This window comes from Cynocephalus volans, chromosome 1, assembly GCF_027409185.1.
Source record: "Cynocephalus volans isolate mCynVol1 chromosome 1, mCynVol1.pri, whole genome shotgun sequence".
Taxonomy (NCBI): Eukaryota; Metazoa; Chordata; class Mammalia; order Dermoptera; family Cynocephalidae; genus Cynocephalus; species Cynocephalus volans.
The window spans coordinates 219,484,383-219,502,468 of NC_084460.1; the positions used below are offsets into that span (position 1 = coordinate 219,484,383).

The 18,086-nt window shown below is 38.7% G+C and overlaps 1 non-coding gene across 1 annotated transcript; it reads right to left on the minus strand.

The window, feature by feature from the left end:
• Positions 1 to 3,196: 3,196 nt before the first annotated feature.
• LOC134365430 (U6 spliceosomal RNA) lies at positions 3,197 to 3,299 on the minus strand. The gene has a single exon (XR_010022097.1). It is a non-coding gene; the product is annotated as a U6 spliceosomal RNA (small nuclear RNA).
• Between the last annotated feature and the right edge of the window lie 14,787 nt (positions 3,300 to 18,086).

The window sequence follows — 18,086 nt, forward strand, 5'->3', positions numbered from 1 at the left end:
TTCAAAGTTTCATTGTACTTGATTTGAAATTTTTGTTTCATTTCTATGAATTGTTTTTTTTTTACTGTCTTGATGATGATCTTTGAGGTACAAAAGTTTTAATTTTGGTTATGTTCAATTATCTGTTTTTCTTTTGTCACTTGTGCTTTCAGTGTCATATTTAAGAAACCATTATTTAATCTAAGGCCTTGAAGATTTGCTACTATGTTTTCTTTTAAGAGTTTTATAGCTTTAGCTCTTAAATTTAGGTAGCTGAGGTACTGGTGTGGGGAGCAGCTTCACAAGGTGGCCCTTAGTAGAGAGCCTGTGGAGGGTGCCTAAGGCCTTTTCCCCAAGACCATTCTGTCTCCCTAGGTGTTTGGGCCTGAAATGGAAGGGTTGGCCCCAGAGGCTTCTGCAATGCCTTCAGGGCCTTTTTCTCCTTCTCTTAATAATCCCTTTCCTTGGTACTAATCTTAGCCAGTCGTTGCTGGGCTGCACCATTGTGTGCTCTTTGCTTCTCTACCACACGGACAGACTGCAAATTTTCCAAATCTTTACGTTCTGCTTGGCTTTTAAATTCTGGTTTTGTGTTGTGCCTTTGCCACCATAACTCAGTGTAGCCTCTTGCAAGTAGCTATGCAGCTTCCTTAATGCTTTGCTGCTTAGAAATGTCTTCTGCTAAATACTCCGGTTCACAACTCCTAAGTTCCAGCTTCCACAAAGTCCTAGGGGATGTACATAGTGCAGCCAAGTTCCTTGCAAGTTCATAGCAAGTTTGATCTTTGCCCCAGCTTCTAATAAACTCCTTATTATTTCTACCTGAGACCTCCTTAGAATGGTCTTTACAGTCCATATTTCTATCAGCATTCTGCTCACCATCACGTAACCAGTCTCTAAGACATTCCAAACTTTTCCCTTGTCTTTTTGTCTTCTTCTGAGTCCGCCAAACTCCTCCAACCTTTGCCTATTACCCAGCTCCAAAGCCACTTCCACATTTTCAAGTATTTGTTATAAGCAACACTCCACTTCTCTGGTACCAATTTTCTGTATTAGTCCATTTTGTGTTGCTTATAACAAAACACTTTGAACTGGGTAATTTATAAAGAAAATGGAATTTATTTGCTTATAGTTTCTGAGGCTGGGATGTCCAAAGTCCATCTGCTGGTGGCAACAGTGATCCAGGGGTCTCACATTGCAAGATGGTGGAAGCAGAGAGAACAGAGAGAGAGAGAAAGACAGACTCCCCTCTTCTTTTAAAGCCCTCAGAACCAGGCCCCTGACCACCATTTTTAATCCATCCACTACTGCATGGTCCTACAATCCAATCATTTCTTCAAGTTTCCACCTTTCATTTACCATAATAGGATTTCCCACCCTCTTAAGAGTCATAGTGGGGGCTAAGTTTCTAATACATAAAACTTGGGGGACAATTCAAGCTTCAGGAAGTTTTGAGGGGACACAACTCAATCAACTACACACCCTTTTTGGGTTCTATCTTCCATGTTAGAATATTTCCTCAGCTATCTGGTAATCCTTGGTTGCTGGCTCTTGGTGAATATTAGCGTTCTGTTTCCGATGTTTGTGGTTATTGAGCTTTATTACAGGGTGATCTAAGTGATTCTTTTTTGGCTGTAAATGTTTTTTCTTGGATTGGTCAGATTCTGCTGTAAATATTCCTTCATTTTCTCACCAGGAGGATGAAGGACTGGCTGCCAGCATTCCGAAGCTGGGTGGGGGAGAAAGTTGGTGTCTCAGAGTTCATCCTCTAGTGTAATTATAGTTACCTAATTCCCCTGTTTAGGGTATGGCAGCACACAATCAACTATGCCAGTCAATCCCCAGTCCAAAGAATTTATCTGTTACCCTCTTCCAGAGAACAAATTTCCAGTTTTCTTTCTGAGTGGTGATGGGTCAGTCTCCCAGCAACAGGAATGGAGAGGATATCTAGAGTCTCAACTGTTTATAAAAGACTATCTCCCAAACCTTCTTATTTTAGGTCCTCATCCATTACCCCTAGTTCCAGAGGACATAGAAATTGCTGGTGTCAATTTCTGAGTCTTGAGGACTTTGTGATATAAACACGTAAGCGCTTGCTCACTGGTAGTGTAGACTTCAGTATTTTTAGTTCTTCTGGGCTAGTTATCTACTCCATCTGCTCCCTGCTTTCAAAACTGTATCTCTGTTCTTCTCTTTGCCTCATTGATTTGTGTCTTTAAAATCTCTTAATTATACTTGTGGTTAGATTTGAGAGGTGGGGAATGCGATGTCTGTATGCAGTTTGCTGTCATCCTGGAAGCCCTCTGGAATAACCTTTTCTCCCTTCCGTATACATGCATAGAGAAGAGTCTGGAATAATATACACAAATATGTTAATAATAGTTGACTAAGTGCCAGAATTATTGGTGAGTATGGTTTTGTCCTCTTCATTTTTAGATGTATTTCATACTATTCTACAAAACACATAGGTTACTCACAAAGAAACAACATTTTATAACGTACAATTCTCAGTTCAAAGGTATGAGCTCCTTAAGGGCAGGAACTATCTTTTTTGAACTCATGTACTCTGTACATAACATGGAGCTGGCTCATCAGAAATATTCAGCAACTGTGTGTAGAAGCAATTAATCCCATTTGCTTTCTCTCATGTTAATGTTTTCTCCTACACCCAGTGAAATCTCCTTTATCTTGATATTCCTGTTTCTTGTTTTACTTCACCAGTGTGAATGCTAAGAGAATGTGTGAATTGTAATTTATTAAAGTGTTCTGAGAAAAAAACTAGTTATTGATAAAAATTATAAAAGCTTATTTTAAAAAGATGTAGCAATGTGTTAAATTTATAAACAAGATTGTTGAAATGATTTTTGACTTCCAATTGAAAAGCTATCAACACTGAATGACTATTAGGAGAACCATTGAAGAAATTCCTTGCTCCTCTTCTCCACACTCTTGCCCCCCACAAAGAACAAATGCTAGAATCACTTTATAATAAGAAGTTTATTTGCAGATATACAGAGAATGGAGGCAGGAAGAAAGGCTTATTTGCTGACTTTGGAAAGTGTTCTGAACACTTGATTTGGGGGTTCTGTCTCATAAAAATCACTGGAAGAGACTTTGAGTGGGAGTGGGCTTTGATAAACCACTTTTTAAAAAATAAATTTTATTGTGGATATTTAAGGTATACAACATAGTGTTATGGGATATGTAGAGATAGTAAAAACATATGAAATGCTTAATGGAATTTGTGTGTTATCCTTGCACAGGGGCCATGCTAATCTCTATTGTTCCAATTTTAGTATATGTGCTGTCGAAGTGAGCACTAGATCACCTAAGTAGACTTATTTTCCCTGTTAGTTGGAAGACTTGAAAGGGAGGGGTTGCTCTTTAATAGGTCTCAGGCTGCCGTTGAAACCTCAGGATGAGAAGATACTTTGCCAGATTATCTTGTGTATCAGTCCAGGTCTCTAGGTCTCTCAGTAGATGAAGTTTAGTCCAGGGAACAGATTACACAGATGACGGAGAAGGAGTTTGAGGGACATAGATGGGGCTTTCAGGTGGAAACCAGAACCATGGAAGGAAGGGCTACCTGGCAGGAGCTGCAGCTTCTGGAGACATCAGAGGAGACAGAGAAAGAAGGAGGAAAATGCTCTAGTTATTCCTTTTCTCCAGCCCTCTGTCTTCCAGCAATGTTTCCCGTATGCTGAAGCAAGAGGGCAAAAGAGCCTGAAAGAGTCGTTGCCTGAGATCGAGAACAGAGCAGGACATGGGCAGGGAAGAGCACAAACAGCAGGAGACAGGCACACTGAATACAATTTATAAAACTGAGATTGTATAAATTAACTTCTTGCCCTCCCCACGTGTTCCCACACACACATGCTTGCTCACTACCACATGTGTGTACATGTGTTTGTGGATGCGTTCATATCTGGGATATTTATTGGGTTAATGTCTTAGTCTCGAGAAAAGTACAAGTGCTCATTTTAAGATTGTATGTAAAATGACAGCTAACACTCCTGTTTTCAAATGGCACTTAACATTTACATGATATCAAAACATCTGGTCATTTCCATCAATCCAGGCATGAAGTTAGTTGGGCTGGCTGCTTGGCATTATGTACAGAAAACAGCAGGCTGGTTAACTGGAGTTTTGATTACAGCTAAATTGGCTGGATGTTTGGTGTCATGTAGACTGATGTTATCATGGGCTGAAGATAGAAAAGAGCCAGTTGCAAGGAAGACCAATAACAAATCTGTGAAATAAAACTTCGGTAGGGAATTTAATTGGAAAAAAAAAAATTATTTGTTTCCAAGATGGACTTTCAAAAGCACTGAGACCTGGCTAAGTTTATCTCTGGTGTTCCCCCACTCCCATTTTAGCTTTTTGTACCTTGTGCCTAATATTTTCAGGTTGCCTATGGCCATTCGCCCTTTAGACACCTGCATCCTGTGCCTTATCTCCCTGGACAAGACCTCCAGCTTCTCAATTTGTCAGCCTTTATGTCTCTTTCCTGTTTCGCCCCTCTCATCAGATCACTTTTGTCCTATCATTCAGAGATCTGCTCTCTGTTGCAGGGTCAGCTGATCTCAGAATTGAATTCTCATGAAGATGTCTGTGGATGATACTGTGTTAATATTTATCTCTCATCTTTCCACATGTGGAATTTCAACTGAAATTCAGGCATACTTGGCAAATTTTTATCTTATGCTTTCCAGAAGCATGTTTGCACAAACACTGAGGAATTTCCCAGGGAAAAAAAGGAGCCAGGTTAGATGAGCTCTCAGCAGAGAGCCTTGGTTATCAGGGGATGGGCTGGGTCAGCATGTGCCACGGTTTCAGACATCTAGAGCAGTCTCCTAGCCCTACTGGAATGTATCTGAGCTCTGTTGAGAGCAGAGTTTTTCTAACTAAAATTTTAAGGAAAGTTGGCAGTGAGGGGATGAAGAGAGAAATCTGTAAGTTCTGAGTTCTAGGCAGCAGTGCTTAAGAATCTTTCCAAAGCAAAATGAAAGTGAGATTTATTTATTTATTTATTTATTAAAAAATTTTTTGGGGCTGTGACACAGTCTTTGCATAGATTTGACTTCTGGAGGGCTCTATTAGGGACTGGGGTACTTGCAAAAATAAGGGCTGAGCCTAGCCAAGGTCACTGCAGGAGCCAGCAGGAATGGGATTATTTAAGATCAGATTGATACTCTCTGAAAACCCAGAAACATTAAAAAGTAGTTTATGTGGAATGCAGAAGTGAGATGGGATGGCTAAAGGCCTGATGGCATGTCAACACAAGTGGATATACAAGCCAGGAACATATATTCCTTTAAATGGAACTTCATTTTAACTCACATGTGTTAAGGCCTAAGAAAATTCAGATTGGAGCTGTGACATATAAGAGGTCTTCAAAAAGTTAATAGAAAACGAGTATTATGAAAAAACTATGCATAAATTTTTAAAAAATTTTGTACCAAAATAAACTCTTACGGACTTGCTATAACAGGATCAAGTTTGAGACACTAAGAAGGATAACACATTAGATTGAAAAGAGCCCCTATCAGAGCAACATTAATTCTGCTAAAATTAAAGCAAAAACAAACCTTGAATTGATAGTGAAGCTTGGGTAGAAGAATGGTGAAATTATTGATGCTTTATGAAAAATTTATGGGGACAATGCCTGTAGGGAAAATATAGCAAAGTGGCCAGGACCCCTTAGATGTTCAGAATCTTGTTGAGCACTTGATGTAAATATGCACATGCACCCAGATGTTCCTTGGCTATTGTTTAATGTAATTGCCTATGTGCCTACCTAGGTTATGTCCTGGGTTATGGACTTAAGTATAAGGGATGAGTGGCTCTGATGCAAGGGCCCCCTGTCCCTGGGGGGGGGGCATGGGGAGGCCGCTACTGCTGCTGGAGGCTGTTGCTGCAGGCTGTTGCTGCCAGTGCCCCCAGGATGCCCCAAGAGACCACCACTGCTGCTATTACTGCTGCTGTAAGCTGCTGCTGCTACTGCTGAGGACTGAGCTCGTGTTGTATGCCAATGGCTTCCAGGATCTTTCCCAATTACCAAGTGTGGACCAGTGTGTGAGGGGTCTAGTGACCCAGCCTGGCATGTGAGGGGTCTGGTGACCCAGTCTGCACAATGGGTTTGTAGGGTCTGTGAGCCCTAGCCCTGATAATACAAATGGAAACTTAGCATAACTAAAAAATGAAATGTTTTGGCTTTAGTTAGCTACTGCTGTAACCCTACAATTGTCTGGTAGCCGTACAATTGTCATAGTCACTTAGCAATACAATGTCCCAAAGAAATCAGCAGTTTACAAATGGATAGCTCATTTTAAGAAGGAACTAGATGACGTTGAATACTAAGCACACAGTGGCAGACCATCCACATCAATTGTGAGAAAAAAATTAACTTTGTTTGTGCTGTAATTGAAGAGGCCCAATGATTAACAGCAGAACAATAGCCAACACCATATACATCTCAATTGGTTCAACTTACACAGTTCTGACTGAAAATTTACAGTTGAGCAGACTTTCTGCTCCATAAGTGCCAAAACTGTTGCACCCAGACCACCTGCAGGCAAGAGCAGAGCTTTCAATGGAAATTTTAAACAGGCGGGATCAAGATCTTGAAGCATTTCTTCAAAGAATTTTTACAGGAGATGAAATATGGCTTTACCAGGGAAATCCTGAAGACAAAGCACAATCAAAGCCATGGCTACCAAGAGGGGGAAGTGGCCCAGTCAAAGCAAAAGTGGACCAGTCAAGAGCAAAGGTCACGGCCACAGTTTTTCGGGATGCTCCAGGCATTTTGCTATTTGGCATTCTGGAGGAACAAAGAACAGTAACATGTGCTTATTATGAGAGTGTTTTGATAAAGTTAGTCAAAGCTTTCTCAGAAAAATTCTCAGAAAACCTTCACCAGAGAGTCCTCCTCCACCACAACAATGCTCCTGCTCACTTCTGTCATCAAATGAGGGCGATTTTGCAAGAGTGTTGATGGGAAATCATAAGTCATTCACCTTACTGTCCCAATTTGGCTCTTTCTCACTTCTTTTTGTTTCCTAATCTTAAAAAATCTTTAAGAGCACCCATTTTTTTTTTCTCAGTTAATAATGTAAAAAAGACTACTAACATGGTTAAATTGCCAGGCCCCTCAGTTCTTTAGGAATGAACTAAACAGCTGATATTATCACTTACAAAAGTGTCTTGAACTTGGTGAAACGTATTTTGAGAAATAAAGTTTATATTTTTATTTTTATTTGCCTTTTACCAGAGCCTTTGAATGCTTTGAGTCCAGTAAGTAGATTTGATGGTGGCGATTTCAGATCACACCAGTGATAAACTGGTGAAGAAAAAATACTTTTAGGCAATCCTTAAGTATTGTTCAAATAATACTTTATATGTTTGCTTCTTACCCTCCTGGTTTAATTTAAGATCTGAGGACTTGAAATGTTACTATACAATTATTGACAGAGGCTTGGCTGCTGCTGGGGAAGAGAAGGGTGTGAAATCTGAACACGTTAGTGAAATCTAAGTAGATCTGTATTAGTTCACAACTAGCAATATTATTATGGAAATTATTATTTTAGTTAATTCAAATAATCTAGTTAAAACTTCAGTTAAATGATGGGTTTGCTGATTGGCTTTACTATATTAATTAATTCATTTAGTAAAAATTTGCTCAGTGCCTATTATGTATCTTGCACTCTGTTGGAACCAGGGTAAACTTTGGTGAATTCTGGAGATTTAAAATCTGGTGTGTAGGTAAATCAGATTTAACTTTGTTGTTTAGCTGAGATACCAGCCAAAAAATAAGGGACAATTGATGAGATTATGCCAAATTCATAAACAACAAAGGATAAATTCTCCCTAAGAAGGATTATACTTTATATCATTGGAAAGTATGTTCCTGTTCCCAAGATCTGGACATATGAGTGTATATCAGTGTTTTGTGTGTGTGTGTGTGTGTGTGTGTGTGTGTGTGTGTGTGTGTGTGTGTGTGTGTGTGTGTGTGTGTGTGTGTGTGTGTAGTATTACTGTGCCTGTATTCACCAAAGCCTATATGGCTAAAGAAAGATTTCAGAAATGCGAACATCAAATATATAGTTTTAATCTGTAGGAAAAAATTCCAGCTTTTATTTAAACCACTAAAATTGCAGTCAGCTGCTGGGAGAAAAATAAGGCAAAGATCCTGTTTACAAGGCACCTAGAGTTCAGCCTTCAGATGGTTTTGGTTAAGATGTAGTTTCTCTTAATGCTGATGTTTCTATAAGACATTTTTGTGAATCAGTGATTACCCAACTGCCCTGTGTCTTTCTCTTTCTTGTGCTTTTTTAGTACCTTTACAGTGATACTTTTGATTTTCGACAATTTTTACTAAAAACTCACTCCTTTGTAGCTTTTCTGCAATTTGTAGAATTGTATTCCATAGTGGGCAACTTCTGTTGTGTGTGTATGTGTATGTGTGCATGTGTGCACATATGGTTTTCCAGTTACTTCTTTGGGGTTCTTTCTGCCCTTCTCTAACTTCTGCTGGCAAGGAGCTGGTATTAAATCTTTACCCCAGTAAGTTATTAAGTATTTAAGCTTATAATAGAATTGTTCTCTCTACCTTGTCTGTGCTTTCCTGGAGTGAGTGCTTTAGAATGTTTACTAGTTGTAGCTACCCTGCCATGCCTAGAATAACTAGGTGATAAATCATCTCATGCTACACTGATATTTTGCCCTAAGAAAAGTGTGCTATTGGGTGAAGTGGGCTCCACTGTTACACTTCCCTCTGTGTAACAGAGATGAAAAAAGAAAGAATTACTCAAAGCACCATGAAAGCCATGACAGGCCCAAAGTGACTGCACTTCATCAACTCCCTTGTTAGAAGGAGAAAGCTGAATGTGACAGCCCTGATTCAAAGTTAGCTTCTCTTTTTTATTCTCAAGACAAGGAAGTTTCACAAGAAAAATTAGTTGATTCAATCGTCAAAGAAGGACATAAAAACAAAGGCTGTGTAAAACTAGTAACAACAGTAAAATTAACAATGTTACATTCCAGAATGCAATTTGTAAAAAGCTAAGTTGATACACTAACATTTTGTCTTTAGCAAACATTTTTCTTTTCACATATTTCCCTATAGCAATTTCCTCAGCATATTTAAACAACAATCAAGCAGCTTCCTTAACATATCTTAACAACAATCAGTAGGTTAAGCTGCACCAAGGATATCTGCCCTTAGAGCCAGCAATTTTGCTGTGTTACAATTCTTTATCTACAACAGAGACTTTGGCTTGGGGAAAGTTTCCTGTCTTTCACAAGCTTAGCAATGTTAGTATCCTCCACATTTGCCCCTGCCCTTTTTTTTAAAAAAAAAAAAAAAGCAAAAGCTATAGATCAAGGTTTCACAGTTAAGACTAAAACATTTTGTTAAAGCAAAGTTAGTATTATTTTAGCATGGCAAGTCCTTTTAATTTATCCCAGGTGGGGACTGATGATGTCATAGTTTCTCAGAGCTGTTACATTGGCATCATTCCTGGTGGTGTGAATCGAGGTGTTATTGAGAGTTGTTGAAACTCTGGAATGGAGTTCTGTTCCATGTAATAGTTGATTTTGAGTCCAGAGAGTTTGTTGATGTTCACCCGTCCAGGACATTGCCACTTCCAAAGCATCTAATCTTTGTAAAATTTTTTGATCAATTACAAATCTTTTGTTTAGGAACAGGATGTCTCATCCAAGTCATAAGCACCCCCTTTAAGGCCATGAAACTTTAGAGAACTGCTTTTGTAGACAAGATATTATTTCCCTCTTTACAATCAAAGCATTCCTCATAAAAGCATTGATGATCAATTTTCTGATAGGAAAGGTTTTTCTTTTCTTTGTGTAGGTCCCTCAGTGCTGGGAAGGCTCATTCTCAGGTTGTCATGTCCCACTTGGGGGGGGGGAGATGAAATAGCAAGATGAAACAGCAGTTATGCCAAATTAGGGCAACATGAAGAGGGATCAGGAACATAGAAGAGACATGCTATTTTATAACCAAAGTTTTAAATTACATTCTGTTATAACGAGAGAGTCAATTTTTATTGAACTTATGAAAATAGCCACATTGCCATAATAATCATAAAGGTACTCAAAATTTTTAAATTTTGGGGGGGTGAAATAGGGAGAAAGCAAATGCTTTTTTTTAATCTCTGTTTTAACTGATATTTTACCAAACTTCTGTTAGTTATAGATAGCTTAAGAGAGAGTTTTCTTAAATCTGGAAAACAAGACATTAATGAGAGATGTTTTAAAGTAAAAATTGTAAAAACCTATAATTCTTTTTAATCAGTTCATTAGTTTTATGTAATTAACTTTGGTTGTTTTGATCCTGGTGAGTAATTTCATAAAACCATCAGTTTCTTTATTAGAATTTTGGAAATTTAGTTCAAAGGTATGAGCTCAAAGTTTGTCAGGAAACTACCTGTCAGAGTTTTTTTTTTTATATTTGAAGATATAACATTTTAAAATTATAATTAAACCAAGATTATAACCAGTAGCATTTATATCAAGACACAGATTTCCAAGAAACTTACAAGATCTTGGAACACACCCTACCACACCCAAGGTGGCGGGGGGGAGTGTCAAGATGTTTGCAAACTGGTCAGAGCTTTCCCATATATGTGTGCCAGGACTTGTAGACAGGTATATTAGTCTGTTTTGTGTTGCTATGACAGAAATACCTGAGACTGGGTAATTTATGAGGAAAAGAGGTTTATTTGGCTTACGATTCTAGGACAGCTGCATTTGGCATGGGCCTTAGGCTGTTTCTACTCATGGCGGAAAGTGGCAGCAGCCAGTGGGTACAAGCAGATCACATGGTGAGAGGAAGCAAGAGAGAGAGAGAGGAGGTGCCAGGGTCCTATAAACAACCACCTCTTGTGGGAACTAATAGAGTGAGATCTCACTCAAGACCCCCACCCCCAGGGAGAGCATTAATCCATTCATGAGGGATCCACCCCCATGGCTCAATTAGTTTCCAACACTGCCACACTGGGGGGTCAAATTTCACATGAGTTTTGGAGGAGACAACACATCCAAACTCCATCAACAAGGAAACTAGTCTTGATGAGCTGCACTGTATTCTTGATACCTCCAGTGCTGAAACACTCAGTGAAGCCTTTTTGACTGACTGTTCCCACAATGGCAGTGTTCGATTCCTCAGCGGGTCTGGATTTAAACCCATTGTCCTCATCATCTAAATATAATGTAGAGATATAAAAACAGCTGAATATTTCTGTACTCTATAGCTCTGTGGTCATAAGCTTGTGCTTGCGTTAGCAAGAAAACCACAGGCTGTCAGCTCTCAGCTCCTTCTTGTGTAGATGAGAAGCAGGCTAGCTTTCTAAGACCCCTCCTCAGGTAACCACACTTCCTGCCCTTATACCCAGGTGTGATAAGACCCTTACACAAAAGCTTCCTTAAAAACATGTTTATGTGGAAAGTTTTATACTCTGCTGTAACCTCCATATTTCAGCTTCTGCAAGCCAGCTGTGCTCGCGATTGCAGAACATCCTGTGTGCCTAACAGGATGTCACTAACTGCCAGTTTAAAGTTAGCATAAGTAACACCATTTTATATAAGGTTTTTCTTAAACTTCTAAGAGTAATGGGGGGGGAAGGGACAGACAGAAAACCTTTGCTAAATGCTAACCGCAAAATTAGCTTATATACTTGAGGCTTGCTTGCATTGGCTAGTTTTAAAGTTGGCGATCATCTGATCACCCAAGCTAAACATAAAAACCGAAAGTAACTTAGGCTCGGGGCCGCCGCTCCTGTACAGGTGACTGAGCGACCCCAGCATGCTGGAATAAACTCCTCTTGCTTGATTGCAATGGTCTCTGTCTCGTGGTCTTTGTGAGGTGATCCATCCCGACGCGTGGGATTTGTGCACGGTGTACAAGTCTTACAATAAGAACTCCTAGGCACTCATTGTTTAAAAGGAACCCATTAGACCTACCTGTGAATTATTTTTTCACATTCTCTCTATTAAAAAATATATTTTCTACCAGAGGTAAAGTCACTCAAAATATTTAAATTTGTGTATGTATTAGGTGTAGAAAAAGAAATCTCACTATGTGAATACAATTGCACATCAACCATACGTTTATTTGCTTTTAATCAGCCTCACTGAAACTGAGACTGCTCACTCTGGATCATAGCTGAAGAAGTACCTTCCCCCCTTTCAGTTGGAAAAATGTTATTGAACTATGGGGGAATGAAAAAGAAATGCCCATCACCGTTCTTCTTGACTCCTTTCCTTTCGTGGAGAGGTGGGAGAAAAACAAAAACAAAAACTCCCAAACCTTATAAACTACTCTCCTAAGTTCTTCTCCTGGAGTCATTAAATATTAACTGAAATAAACCTATTTGTTCATTAAAGAAAATCATATTCATTATTTTAAAAAGCCCCTTTCTCTTATTTCTCTTATTTTCCCCTAATTATGAAATGTAGTGGATGGAAAATATGCATTTTCTTTTTCTTACATAGATTGTGAACACAGAGAAAACTCTGTGCAAAATTATTATGCTCTAGCTTGTGATTTTGTATAGAACTGGGCATTTTATTTTCTTCAGGATGTTCTTCATATAGGCTTAGTTATCATCTCCACCTACATCTCTCTTTTGCCTCTTGAGAGAAGATATGTTTTCTTAGACTTGAGTTAGGTAACAAATAGAACATTAAATCTACTTAACAAGTATTTTTGCTACAAGTGTTTTTAAATGTCTGTAATAAGATGTTTTATTTACACAACACTTTATAAAACTTCATTATCTTCTTTGAGTCTCAGCTTCATGCACAGTAAGTGTAAAAACTGATGGCTTATTTTCCAAATTGGGAGCCAGAAAGTATTCACAACTAGTTTGAGGCCACATATTAGGTTAGTGACAGGATAGAATCAAGATTAGAATTCTTACTTTTTATAAAGAGTGGCCACCTTGACAAGTATATCCAGGTGTGGGCCCTGAGCTTTGGCTCAGCTACAGCTGGTTAGTTGCTCAAAGTATGGTTGTCATCTTTCCTCTGCCTCTCCTTGAAGACAGTAGTCTTGTCTATCTTGTTCACAATTTCAGCCCCAGCAACTTGCACAGTACTTGCAATGTAATAGTTAACATGTATTTGTGAATGAATGAATAATTGAATTAAGTCAATGAATGAAGTACAGAAAGATGCTGAGGGTTTACTTTGAATAACAGTGCAATATGCTTTCTGTCTTCTTTCCCCATGTGTCTCTTATGATGCCTATAAACAATATTTGAAATTTGAAACAATGGAGTTAGACATTGACTTATTAATTAAGGACTTGATATAGTAGTCAGGCAAAAATAATTTCATTTAAAACCCCTATTTCTTGATGTACACTGCTACCTTAGAAAATTAAATTAATCTTTATACTGGGTCTTGATATCTAGAACTTGGCTATAATCTGAGAATGTTTTATGATCTGGTTCTTTCTCTGCATTTAGGCTTTGCTTTCAAGGGCTGAGGATGTATCTTCATTACATTTTTTAGCCTAACACATTGTGAGTCTTCACAAAGTTAGAGTCTTCCTTTGAAAAAGCTACCCCTGGGAAGATGTTGGGCTGTTTTGGATATTATCATTATTATTATTATTATGCCCCCAGGGAGCCATTTAGTGAACATGCACCCTCACAGTCAAATCCCTGCTCAGTCACTAGAAGTACCATTGGCCATGACTTTCTGTTCACCGAAGCTGTGCTCCAATCTAAGGATTCTTTCTAGAGTGTTCTCTGCCTCCAATCCCATGCTTTGGAATATTTCAGGCAGGCAGGAGATCTTTTGTTGGAAGTTTCACTTGAATAATTAGTATGCACTTGAAAGCAGGAAAGCAGCCAAGGACATGGTTTCCTGGGCCCCTGAGACATCGTGGAAACAAGCAGATACTGGATTATTATTTCCAGCATTTTTTTTTCTACCTCTTTGAGTTCAGAGGTCTTATTGTAATAAATAAGACCTCTCAAGGAAGGGGGGACAATTATCCTCTTTCTCTTCTACCTCACCTTTCCACCCTATAGAAGTTTTGTAGACTCAAACCAAACTTGTTGGCTGGAAGCCTAAAATGATTCCTCATCATGTGGCAGATTGTTGTAGCATTTTTATGATAGCTAGTGTTTTCTTTTGGTCTGAAACCCAGGTATATGAAATATAGGTTGGGGGTTGAAAATTAATGCCTGTTTGTCATGTGAGAAGAAATAATTGGGGTAAAATGTAGTAAAGAATGCCTGCCAGCCTCGCAGAGTTGGGTCATTTTTTTTTTGCTATTAGTTTTGGCTACTATTCCCAGAAAAATAATGGGAAGGTTCATATTTCTTAGAATATATCTTTATCAACTCTGTCAGCTTATGGTGTCTTGGACCTCCAAGAGACAGTCAGCTTGGAAGCCTTTGATTGTGCCATTTCTATGCTGCGCACACGACTGTACATACCATGACAAATTAATAAAGATGTAATAGCGAGTTCCTCTTATCACTGAGACCAGACCTGCTGGGAAACATCTATATCCTTTGAGGGATTTGAGATTGGTATAACAAATTCTATACAGAGATTATCATTTTGAATAAAGATTTTCATTTTACTCTTACAAGTACAGTCACCACTGGAGGCTGCACAGATGACAGGAAAACTTAGTCTCCAAATGGGTTGGGTTCTAACTATTGATTTTGGAACATCACACACATTTTTCTTTATAAAGACTGTTTTAAGTAGTTCAGATCCTAGATCCAGCCCACTCAAAAATCTATAGGGGAGTATTTTCAATTAAAAACAATAGAAAAAGCACACTTTTAGTAGTATTAATTAGGCTCAATAGAGGAATGACACAATTGAAGAAGAAATAGTTTTAGCTTCTCTCAAATGTGGGTGTTTACAGATTGGTTTGGGGTGGGTGAGGTGCCAATGAATCAATGCCTCCAGGTGTTTTCTAGTGGCTTTGAAACATCCAAAGACTTTAAGGATTGGAGGCCAATCTTTTTCTATTAAGTCTGCAACCATTATAGTCAAAAGGCTGGACTCCTTAGAAAAAAAACCTGAAGCAACTTTATTTTTTTCTTATTGTCCCTTTACCACATTCTGTTGACTAGTTTTCCTCCAACTCTTAGATGAAATTTTGAGCAGATTTCAGAGATTTTTAGGTTACTTTCCATTTTCTGGTAGTTAATAGTCCTCCAGTCATTTTAAAGTTTCAAAGAGTTCAGTTCAGTATAATAATCTAAACTTAGTATGCTCTTTAAATTTTCTCCAATTCCCCAGCCAGGGCCTGACCTAGGATTGGAAGGAGAGAGAGAGAGAGAGAGAGAGAGAGAGAGAGAGAGAGAGAGAGAGAGAGAGAGAGAGAGAGAGAGAGAGAGAAGTGACATCTCCTCTTGCAATCCCTAACTATCATTTCCTGCTTCTCCAGCACTGGCCTGGGATGAGGGAGGAGCGGAAATGGTGTGCAATGAAATATAGCACTTCTCAGTCTATTACCAACCTGGAAAATATCTTTATTCATAGAGAAAACCATTCTGCAAATTAATCACTTGATTCTTTCTTCTTGTTCTAATGCAATCCCACATTCCACTAATCCGTCACATACACAGGCTACCTCCAGTGTTACCCATGTGAATCATTTATTTCGCAAGTCTTTGTGAAGCACCTGTTATGTATAAGGGCTGTGCTTAGTGTGCTGAGGACATAATACATTATGGCATAGCTTACCCTGAAGGAGATTTCAGTTGAGTTGGGTAAGGTATGACCATATGAAGGGTTACAAAGAATCGTAGAACTGTTAGTATTAAAAAGTTAGTATGCTCTTGTTACTTTGTAGATGAGAAAATGATACCCAGTGGTTAAGTGGATTTAAAGCCACCTAGTTATGTAAAGACAGAACTAGAGCTAGAACTCAGTTCCCTTTGCCTCTAATATAGTATCTAACCTTTCTAAAGAATATAACATCTTGATACAATGTTACAAAGTTATGGATTCTTATAAAACGACTGTGTGCTGGAGCCAACTCTCACCAGCTCTTAAGAGCAGACTGTGGGCACCTTTCCAACTCCAAGTTCTGAAATTGGCCATGGTAGGAGAATTTACACCACAGAAATTGGCAAACACTACAAATCAGGGATCCCTGTCCTTTCCAGGGAGAGCCAGTTATTAAACATTTACCAGCACACCACTGCTTATAAATCATAAATGTGTTAAGTTCAGATACCCCTTCATGAAGGAGTTGTCATGTGAATGGATTTTACAGAAAAATAGGATTTAGACAGGCAGAGAGAAAATGAGGTGGGCTATTTGAGAGTGGAATGACAGAGTGAATAGCACTCTGAGATAGCAAATAGAATAGTTTTCCTTGGTGGGGGAAGTAGAGGACATGTCCCTGCAGAGACCAAGATGAATAAATGAAGGTATAATGTCGGGGTGAAGTTAGGAATAATCAGGCATGACGGAGTCTGTGGTGAAGTGGATAGTAAAGGCTTATCTAAAGGCAATTGAAAATAAAAAAAGCCTTGCTGTATTCTACCAACTTCGAATTTCTCATAAGGAACTAACACGAATAAGCATAGAAAGCAGTTGGAATCAAATGCAGCCTTGAGAAGCAACTATCATTTTCCTTCTTAACATATTACTATTTTCTTGACATAATGAAGGCAAAATTTAGCATTCTAATTTATCTCCATCTTTTTCTTTTACCTTGCTTCCATATTCTAACTGGGAAATGCCTGTAAATTATTCTTTTTGTGTGTACTTAAAAAGTCATTCAATGAGTATTTTCCTTTGTTAGTGTGGGTTATTTAGAGTTGAGTTTATGGTACAATTCCAGCTTTATCATCTTACTTCAAGGGCAATGATACCCCCAAAGACATAAAGAATCATTTATATTTCCAAGGATGTTTATTCATATCTCTAGGTGTCTGAAACAAAAAAGATATCACTACACAAAATGGAAAGTTAGTATATTTTAGGGAAGGATCTAGAAACATATTATTTAATTATTTATCCTTTCAGAATGTCCCCAAATTAATTTCTAATAGCCTTTTAAACATGTTTCCTTTTTACACTAATCTATAAAGATAACTCCACATTGATTAACTGATTTTTTAAAACTGAGAATTAACCCCTTCAGAGATATCTTTATTCCAACACATTTCCATAGGGGTTTATAAAAAATTGAAAAGTCAAGGAAATAATCAGTCATAACTCTCAGGAGAAAGTTGTTCGGTATAAAGCAAATATCATAATTCTTATCTTAAAAAGTTCTCAAAATTCTCTAAGTATAATTGTTCCTCAAAGAAGCCCAACAAAAGCTATCAAATAGCTCTTTGCAAATGTTCCATAAGCCCCTCTAGTGATAATGATGTCAGTTTTGTCTGAGGAGGACCCCCTGATGTCTGCTGCCAGCAGTACATGCTGTCTATAGTCTCAGAGATGGATTTGGCTGGGGTTCCCCCTGGGATGAGCTGGTCAAGAATGGGGCAGGGAGGGGTGGAGACACTTTTGGCATTCAGACATTGAAAAATAAGTCACAATCTAATCATGGTGACGTATTCTACAATTTTGACCACATTAGCACAGAGTGGACTAACTGACAGAACTTATAAGAGGAGTTTTTAGCTCCAGGCCTGCTTGCCACTGTGACTCTTCCAGAGATATAAATAAGAGAAAAGTAGGAAAGGAAAGGTTGGGTGTTACAGGTTCTCTCAATTTTAGGTCCACTTCAGCCTAGACTCTGGGCCTGAGCCCACAGCCTCAGGCTGTTCTCTGGGTCTCCCCTGCAGAGGAGGGCAGCACCCAACAAATTCTGTGGAGCAGGCCAAGAAAATGTGGAAAATACCATACCACTGAGCCAAGTTTCAGGTACTAAAAGACTTTTGGAATCTGGAGATGTCTGAATTTTTCTGAGAAAGAAATCAGGCCTGAGGAAGAGATCCAAAGTGGACACCTCTTTCCAAGGTTCTGAAAAGCATGGCTGGAATAGTAACACTCATGGATGTGCTTTGAGAAGGACCCTGTGCTCTACAATAGCCAGTCAGATGAAAAGGTGCACCCACATGCCTTAGGGGAAGGACCTACAGCACCATGAG